Source organism: Cupressus sempervirens, chromosome 5, assembly GCF_028749045.1.
Source record: "Cupressus sempervirens isolate cs-2001-9-10 chromosome 5, ASM2874904v1, whole genome shotgun sequence".
NCBI classification, from domain to species: domain Eukaryota; kingdom Viridiplantae; phylum Streptophyta; class Pinopsida; order Cupressales; family Cupressaceae; genus Cupressus; species Cupressus sempervirens.
Genome location: NC_143122.1, coordinates 301,594,196 through 301,604,200, shown reverse-complemented (window position 1 = coordinate 301,604,200; position 10,005 = coordinate 301,594,196). Strand labels below are relative to the sequence as shown.

General features: G+C 32.0%; 1 pseudogene; it reads left to right on the top strand.

Moving 5' to 3' along the window:
- Nucleotides 1-10,005, top strand: part of LOC149555776 (isoeugenol synthase 1-like) — an 81,751-nt pseudogene that overhangs the window by 46,724 nt on the left and 25,022 nt on the right.

Sequence of the window (10,005 nt, the reverse complement as noted above, 5' to 3'; positions counted from 1 at the left end):
GTCTGGATCCTTTTGGACCTCTTTATGTACTAATTCAGAGCTATTGGGAGCTCTTTGGAGCTAGTGTCCTCTTTATCTCTAGTTGATTGTCTTTCTACCTATTTGTGTCAAGAGTTGTCAAGAGTTAATTGTGTGAATCCAAATCTCCGAAGAGTACTCTATCTAATTCAACATCTATTGTAGAATCTTCTTGTTTATCTTCATACTCATTATCTTCATTATAAATGGGCACTCTATCTAAAGGGTATGAAGATGTTTCCACTAAGTCATTCCATTGCTCATTCTTAATAAACTCAACATCTCTAATAGTGATGATCTTCTTGTTGGCCAGGTTTAACAAACTATATGCCTTGAACCCTCTTCTCCTTTGGCATATAAGCATATATTGCACAACTGAACACTCTCAAAAAGCCAATCACCCACATGCATTGTGTCTATGTCTCTTGTGAAATTTTGTCATGGATCACTTTTTCTAGACTTCTATAATTTATCAAATAAGTAGGTGCTTCTACAACCTCTACTATTGATGATCTTCTTGGTGACCATGTCGTACAACCTATATGTCATGGACCCTCTTATCCTTTGGCATATGAGCATATGTTGCACAACCAAACACTCTCAAGAGATCAACCACCCACTTTCATGTTTTCATGCCTCTTGTATAATATTTTCATAGATCACCTTTACTAGACTTCTATTTATCAAATAAATGTGTTGCTACACCCTATCACTAATATTCATTTAGGAGTCCCTATTCCTTAAGCATGTTCCTTTCCATTTTCATCATAGTCTTATCCTTCCTCTTAGCCACTCCATTTTTATGTGAAGTATAACTATTTGTTGACTCATTTATGTTATTTTTTGTGCAAGAATTTACAAAATCATTGAGGTACACTCTCCCCCTTTATCAAACCTTGGGAACTTGATATAGTTTCCACTTTCTTTTCCATCCTTATGACTTATATCATTAATACAAGTTATAAAATATTGACTCCCCCCAATTGAAATAGTTTACATGAGGTGACCAAATTACTGTGCATAAGCTTTGATCATGTTTTTTTCCATTCTATACTTGTTTGATTGAAAGCATTGTCTATTATGCTTACCCAAAATACAACCCTCACACTTTTTACCAGGCTTTACCACATTTGGAAAAATATCTACCTTTCTTTTGTAGAACAATAAAGTCAATTTTTTGTATTAAAAATAATGAAGTGGCTTGGACTTATCTATATGAAGGGGGTTTCATTCAGTTCATGAAATGCATTGAGGGGTGTGATGAAAATGTTTCCACATAGTTTATTAACTCATGGAACAACTAGCATGTGTGAATGGGATTTCATTTAAAATTAATGAAGATGTCATTACTAGAGCGAGTAAGATCTCCCTAGAAGGTAAGAAATGGCACAAGCATACTAGATTTTTAGTTGAAGCTAACTTGAATAAGATTTTACGCCTACATGAAGAGCTAGTTCAATCATGTGGTGGGTTTGAACTTGAAGCCCTTCCACCACCATGGGATGAGGTATTTTATGTCATCATGTGTTACATCATGCTGGAAGGTTGTTTCCCTATATTTTACTACTACCATTTCCCCATCCTAAATCACTTTAGGAATAGGGACCTATATCCTTCCCCTTCCTTCTATTAGATTCTATGGAGGACAATATTTTGAGTCAGAAAGAAAAGAAAAGAGGGAAAATCATATATGGTGTTGCATCAAACCTTCATGTTCCACCTTTATAATTTCCATAGGGCTTTATATCCTAGGTAAATACAAGAAGTTGAGTACCAAAACTATGGAAATCCTTGAGTAAAAAACATTGTTTCTAGAAACTGGTACCCATTTATTAAAAAATAGGTACCCGCTTTAGGCTCAAGTGTCCAATCCTAAATTAAAATAATGGGTACCCATTTTTTTTTCACAATAGGTACCCATTTCAAAATGTGTAGCCATTACTTTCAAAATGGGTACCTATTTCTAAAAAATTAAAAAATTTAATTTTTGGCTCTTGAAAGCTCATTTTGACCTACATTTAGAAATGGGTGCCCATTTTGAAACATGTACTCATTTCTTAAAATTTTAATTTCACATGCCATGGGTTGCATTGTGTTTTGGCTTGGGATAGGCTTGGTAGGACCAAGCCTGTGCTTGTTCTAGAAAATTTGGCTAAGGCACAAGATCATGAAATTGACTTTCCAAATGATTTTTTTGACAAAATAAAAACCCATTATAGTACTCTTTGTTAGTTTCTAAAAATATAAATTTTATAATAATATGACTTGTTTTAGTATTTTTACAATATTTATCAAGCCAAATTGGTACCTAAACTTCAAATAGTATGGTTAACTAAAATTTTAAGAATTTTTTTATTTTACATTTTTTGACAAATAAATTATATGTCATCAATCTACATAGAATGTACTTCAATATTTAAAAAATTGAAAAAATGTGAAGTTTTCATCAAATTATGGTGGTCGTACAGTAGAGGTTTCCAAAATCCACTTTATGGTCAAATAAAAATTCATGAAAAAAAATCAATAAAAAGATACAGAAAAATATTCTCATCAATAAATGGTGTGCTAGGTATGTTTTCCCAAAAGGAATTACAAAAATTCATTTTTTTGCTCCAAAAAAGGGTGTTCATACACGTGTGGTATGATCGTGAAATAGGCCATTTGAAAAAGTGGTTTTTGAACATGCCTAGCAAAATATAATTTATACCATGTGGGTATTACAAACAATTACATATTTGAAAACTAGACTCTAAGCATTGAATTTTCTATTAGTGAAGTTTCTCAAGATTCAATCTTGATGTGTCTCAAATTTGGACATTAAATGACTAGAAATTTGAAAAATAGGAAAAAACACTACCACTTTTTTCCCAAAAGTGGGACTCAACTTCTTGCATCCATCCTCCTCCTATACCCATTAATTTCTAGATACTTCAACCCAACCCGCAACCTTCCATTTCTATGCATATTTTGGTTAAAGTTGGCTCTATTGTTGATACTAAATGCCCAAATCCTACCCCTTCCTACATGCTTCGACAAATTAAAATGGAAATATGTATTAGTGTTGATTTTGATGCTAAGCTTGAAGTGGGTAAGAGAAGATCCCTGAGGTCTAGAAATAATTTGAAGTGGCAAAACCCTAAGGAGAAGTAGGAGTGCACCATTAGATCAGACTCTACAAGCAATGCAAAAAAGTTAAAAATCCACCAAGAGGTGGAAAAGTAAGGTGGACCATGGTAAGTATATAGAGGATGATAAGGATGACACTGCGAGTGGAGGTCCTCAGATGGGAGGTGGGTTTATCCCTATGGATAGCCAAGTAGGCCCCTTGCCCTCTCATGTTTCTCACACTCTCAAAGGAGATACCCACATTGCTCAAGTGGACATTGCAGGAGGTGTCTATGGAGACCCATATACTATTACCTCTCTTGTCCATCAGAGTGATAAAGGAAAAACCAATATTAAAGGTGAAGGGAGTAACCTAGAGGTGTCACTAGGGATTGGTACTCGAGGGTATGCTAAGGATATGGTTGGATTGGAGGAGACTGACAAGATACTTATGAAGCGACAAGATAACCTTAACTAAAGGTTTGATGATGTGACTAACTTTATAGTCAAGGTGATGTACTCAACCTCCACCACCCTTCACCTCCTATATGCTCAAATGGATGGTCTTTTTGCCTTTGTTGGAGTTGATACCACAACATCCCTATACTAGTTCTTGGTGGATGACTGGCTCTGTGTGTTGCTGGAGAAACCATATAAGCAGAAAAATAGAGCTAGCTTTCTTGGTTTTTCTTTTGTTAAGAACTCTCCCCGATTGGGATTTTTTTTGTCTATAACTAGACTCTCGTTGTTTATACTTATGATCATTACTATGATTATGTATATTTTTAATTTCCAAACTATTAGTGAGCCTATGGGTTGTAGTAGTTATACAATGTGGGATACGTTAATGTGGGGGTTTTGGATATTAAGAAAGTGGGTAGGATGAAAATGTGATATGACTTTATGTTGTCTTTTTAGCTTGTTTCTAGGTCAGCCCCCATTTTTAGCTACTTTTTAATATTAAAAACAATAAGCTCAAATTAACATTTTCAAGATGTCCATACCTATGATGGTATAGCTTGATGGGATCTTGAATGAATAACTTTGGGGTTGATTGCTAATGTAGGGATACTAAAGAGAAAGGGATGTTGGGATATCAAGCCCAACGGTGACTGACTATTCATTCTCCCTATTAGCTCTTCATATTCATACAATTCTATACAATGGCTTTATGTAGCCCATGTAATACATCCATTTACTCATAATAAAGTAATCTCTGCTCAAGTGTGGACGTAGGCAAGTTTCACTGAACCACGATACATCTTGTGTTTTTGTATTCATCTTCTTTGTTCTATTTCTTTTCTTGATTTAACATTTACAAGGGATTCCATTCATATTCATTTCTTCAAAATCGTATGCTTCTTATTTCATCGCTTACTTCATCCTCTAACATAAATCATCACCATTGGAAGTTGTTATCTATGGAGATGGTTATAGTACAAGTATACACCACTCAAGAGTTAAAATAGAGAATTTTTTTTATCATAGATCATGTATGTATTGCTTTGATTAAATAAAATTTAAGAGGATGAATCCTTAACAGTGAGAATATTGTTATATGAACATTTGTCATGCATCTAGTTGAAATTAAATGGTTCGAGAGTTTCTTAATGTTGGTTTTCAGCTGTTATGAATTTGGAAGATGATATTGCCACTCTAAACATAATGATGACCAATGATTTGAGAACATTAAACAAGTTAGTGATTATCAAATCTCCTATGAATGCGATTAGCCAGAACAAAATCTTCATTATGGGAGAAGAAAACTAGACAGCCTCTAAAAAGAGTCTCTTTGTCTGAAGCTGAGATGGTAAAGCTCTCAGAGAGTAAAATAAAATCAATCCATATATACTCTTCATTATTTGTTAATATTTCAAATGCATACTCTTCATTATTATTTGTTCATATTTCAAATGCATCCTCTCCATTATTTGTTGATATTTATAACTCATATTGAATATTATAAACTAAATTGTGTCATTGCAATCTTTCTTGATCTATATAACATCTCCATTTCAATTTTGCACACTATTTTTGTTAATGGTGAAAAAACTAACTCCGAGCTAACAAATGAAGATCTGGAGATTTCTAAACTTTATCCTGACTATAAGTTCACAAGCATTGATGAGCTTCTTGATATTTGTAAGTTAAACCCACCAAAATCAAAACTTATAACCTTTGTATGGTAGATATATCAATCGATTATATAAATATATTTAAATATCAATAGTTGGGATAATGTATGTTCTTTAAAGAGTAGTTAACATTTTGAACTGGAATTATGAATCTATGATATCACTATTGATATAGATTGTAATGGATATTACTTTACTATCACTTGTAAATTTTATGGGACAAGGGCTAGCCAATAGTGTTATATATATAAATGATGTTGATGTAGAAAGATTGACTATGAGTCTCTCTTCCAGCCCATCTCTACCATTAGTTACCACTACAACTATGTCTTTCTTCTACTTGAAAATATTATTTTATTGTCTATCTCTTGAATAGCTTAAATTGATTGTCACCATCTTTAGATATCTTTGTGACTCTTGTCTAGCTTTCTATGACCATCTTTTTACATTTCTTTATATATATTTAAACATAATTCTATTATGGGATGTCTCTATATTTTGTATTGCCAATGTAGGTATTTTTCTAATAACCTTTTTTACAATAAAACATTTGGTAGGATAATTTCATCTTTATTATTCTATATGTGAGAAAACATTATGCCTATTTTATATCCTAGAAGAGTATTTCAAACATGATTTAGGATTTAATGATACTTGAGTAATGTTCATCTCAATTGAATCTCCCCATAAATGTTCAAATAAGAAAAATCTCATGGAAAACTATTTTTTTATTGGTCCTTTGTCCAATATCATTATGCAAATATTATTGCCACTAGATAGCCTTAGAATAAAATAGAATGAGATATTACACCCCACTTTTTTGTAATACAAAATAAAACAAGTGAAATTATTTGAAAAAGAATAATAAAACAATTCTATTATCCTCAAGATTGAACACTCTGGTATATAAGCAACTATTCCAGGTTTTCTTTTTGGTTCTTTCCTGGTTGAGCTCTTTGAACCAGTTTTATTAATAAATATATTCAGTGCCTAGCCCACTTTTGCCTTAAAAAAAAAAAACAAAAAACATTGAACACTCTGATTCCTTGGAGTTTTGTAGCAATCCCAAAATCAAATATAATAGGAATATTTCCCTCCACTTTTAACATTCTTCTCTACATTGATCTCAAAACTATTATTCCAAGGACTTTGGCTAAGAATCATCACTTTTAGTTTCCTTGAAATGATGATTGTTTCTTCATAGATATTATTTCTTCTATGGTACCTATTAAATACAACATGTTAGAAAGTTCAATGGCTAAGGCTTATCCTTTATTTTGTTAAATTATTTTCTCCACAAAACTTTCCAATATCTCTACACAATGTTTCATCCATAATGAATTTCACAAGCTTGTGATTGTATTTTCTTGTACTTTTATTGTCCGAATCTAGAAGAATATATGCAGCAACAGCATTTTCATTGTCATTAATGAAGCACAAACTATTGTAGTGGAGTCAAATTTTACCCATGAGAGAAGATCTAGCTTAGATTTATGCCATAATTTTAATTCTAAATCTTCAAATTCAAGTTGACCACTTTTACACTAATCATTTTCCAATCATCACCACCCACTTAATATTCTCTATAGATTTTTTTTTTTAATCATTTTAGTTAGCCATGCAAAAACACAAACTTAAACTCAAACTTTTTCAATAAGAAATATTAATTTCCATTTATTATAACCTTATTAGAAACCCTCCTCGATGTTGTAGAATATGAGAATTCTTGTATTCCGTAACTAGTAACTAGCTATACATATTATATAGTATATAATATATATAGAGAAAGTTGAGAGATATCAAGGCTTTAATTTTAAATTGAGAGCTTTTACTAAAGTAAATTAAAGCCTCGATATCTATAGGCTCTCTCTCTCTCTCTCTCTCTCTCTCTCTCTCTCTCTCTCTCTCTCTCTCTATATATATATATATATATATATATATATATATATATATATATATATATATATATATATATATATATAATTTGTTGTATTATATATATAGCTAGTAGCATCCAAAGTAGTGAGTCCTAAGAAATAACTTAATTTTTTTTTAACTCTAATTAAAACTCTTCCCTAATCAAATTTTAACTATTATTTGGAATCATATTTGGTTTATTGTTTAAGTATGTTTGGGGTTTGGCCATGGACAACATTTGGGTTCAATTTGGTTAAGTATTAAGGTTAGGGTTAATTTGAATTAGAGAATTGGATTCAATTTGATTTAGGGTTACAATTTGTTGGAATATAAGGTTTATGGTTATTGGTTGTCATTAGTTGCAAACATCCTCATTCCAACCTTTGGTGGTTCATTGGTGCATATGTGATTCTAAATCAATTGGTTTCTACCAGTTGGGGTGATTGTAAATCAATTGGTTTCACTAGTAACTTGTGCTTTATATATTGTTCATTAATGCTGGTTTAGAATTAAATGTTCTACCATTTCATGTATAGTTGATTGTTTGAATCATCATGGTGATTCTATGGAGCTTATGTTTTGGGCCAATACTTAGTGAAGAATTTAGATGATTTTTGTGACACCTATTTTTCTTACTTTGAGCATTGAAGATTGTGGTAGTCATTGTATTTCTCGAAGTGCCATAGCACATCTTAAATCTATTTTGTTAGATATATTTTGGTCATGATTTTTCTATATATATGTAAAATTATTTCAAGATGTATGTGTAACAATGAGGATGTAAATAATTAAATGCATGTATATCTATAATGAAAGTGTGAACTAATCGAACAAGTTGATTGGGGAGGTGCATACAGTTCTTCACTAATTTTTTTAGAGACCTAGCACTATACTCTATTTTCTATTTATTTTCATTGTTTTGGTAGTGATACTTTGTGTCGACAGTGAGCCTTTTATATTTGAGTTGTGTCTATTTAGGTATTTATCCTACCAACAATACCCTTTGTTCAAGAAGCTATCCTTGTTGTAACAAATCACCTATTCAGTGTCACCTTAACTAGTGTTGTTACACATTTCATGAAAATTAGTTTCTCTTTGGTTTTTCTAGTTGGAAAGATAATTACATTGGGGGGAGTGAATGAATCATTACTTATTAATAATTTACCTAATTAAACTTTAACCATAATTAAAATATGAAATGCACTAACCAATTACTTATACTCATTAATTGTTGTAATGATAATGATTTTACCTATTTGTTGAAATGTAAAATATATAGTAAACAAACAACCATAATAAACTCATGCATCCATACATGACACCATAATTTTGGTCTCACAAAGACGCTTGGTTAGAGGGAAAAACCATAGTGGGGATGTCACCCATGGATCTTCATTATTGTAAAAAGATTTTTCTGACTACGAGGTAAATATTGTCACCTTCTAAGTCAATCACCTGGTTAGGAGTGACTGATACATTGTTAGATGTATATAAAAGTCATATTAAAGATTAATTTATTAAGATAATTTATCCCACTTATGGAGTGTTCACCTTGTTAAAGGATTTACAATTAATTATGTTAAAAAAAAGGTATTTTTCGGAGCTACCTAGTTAAGGGATTTTACATACACTTGCAAAAACTATTGACTATTCAAGAAAGATGTTAATGACCTATAAAATAGTTTCTTCCTAAAGCTATTCAAATCCCTTTTTCTTTGTTTCTACTTCCTGAGTCTTTTTGTATGCTTTGTGTATCCAAATTCAAATTCACAATTTGATTCTATATCAAACTCTTAACTCTTCATCATCTCTTCACAACTCTTATTGATATCCTCTTTTATACTTTTCACCTTTACATACATATAATCTAATTGAGGTTTTGTATATCTTGCTTAGCTTCAAAATAAATTCATATTGTTCTCTTTATTTTCATCTGCATTAGTGAGACTGGTAGTGTCACCTTGGACCTTTGATGATGTGCCTTTGTCCTTGTCATATTTTCAATGTTTACATATTTCCTTTTCTTTTTCTCCTTCCTTATTCTCTTCCTATTGTGTATGTTATTCAACTTATCAATCAATATTCTTCTCATTAGTATCCTTGACTTCATCAAAACTCTCTCTCTCTCTCTCTCTCTCTCTCTCTCTCTCTCTCTCTCTCTCTCTCTCTCTCTCTCTCTCTCTTTATTGCATACTTTAAATATTCTCTTTCTCTATCTACCTCATCCTATGCTCTTTCCCCTTCTCTTTCTCTACCTAATTTCTCCTAGCTCTTCCTCTCACTATTGATTCCCCATAATTACCATCTATGTCACCCCATCTCTCTATGATCTGTCTACTTCTTACTACTATCTTTTACCATCTATCATCCCTACTATCACCATATCTTCACCATATTTAACCCTTCATGTTTTTACTTTTATGTCTTTGATCCCCACCCCCCCACCCGCTCTCACACACAGACACACACCTATTGGAATTTTATTGTGAAATTGAGATACTGAGAGGGCAAGGGGGGGTGATTTAGGATCTATAAAAACTTTTATCATTCAAAACAACTTTATTGTATTCACCATCTCATATATATCTTATGTATAACACAACTTGAAATATCAAATGCTTAAATAAATCTAACTATGTATCACATCCATGAAATATAAACACATAACACAAAAGATTTTGGTAACCCAAAAACCCTCCAAGGTGAAGGTAAAACTAGGGTGGGGATGACACCCACAAACTGTCACTACTACAGTAACAAAGTTAGCCTATTAGGACTAAAAATTTGATCACTTTTGATGATCTACCCTGTGGGGGGTTTTCCCTATTAA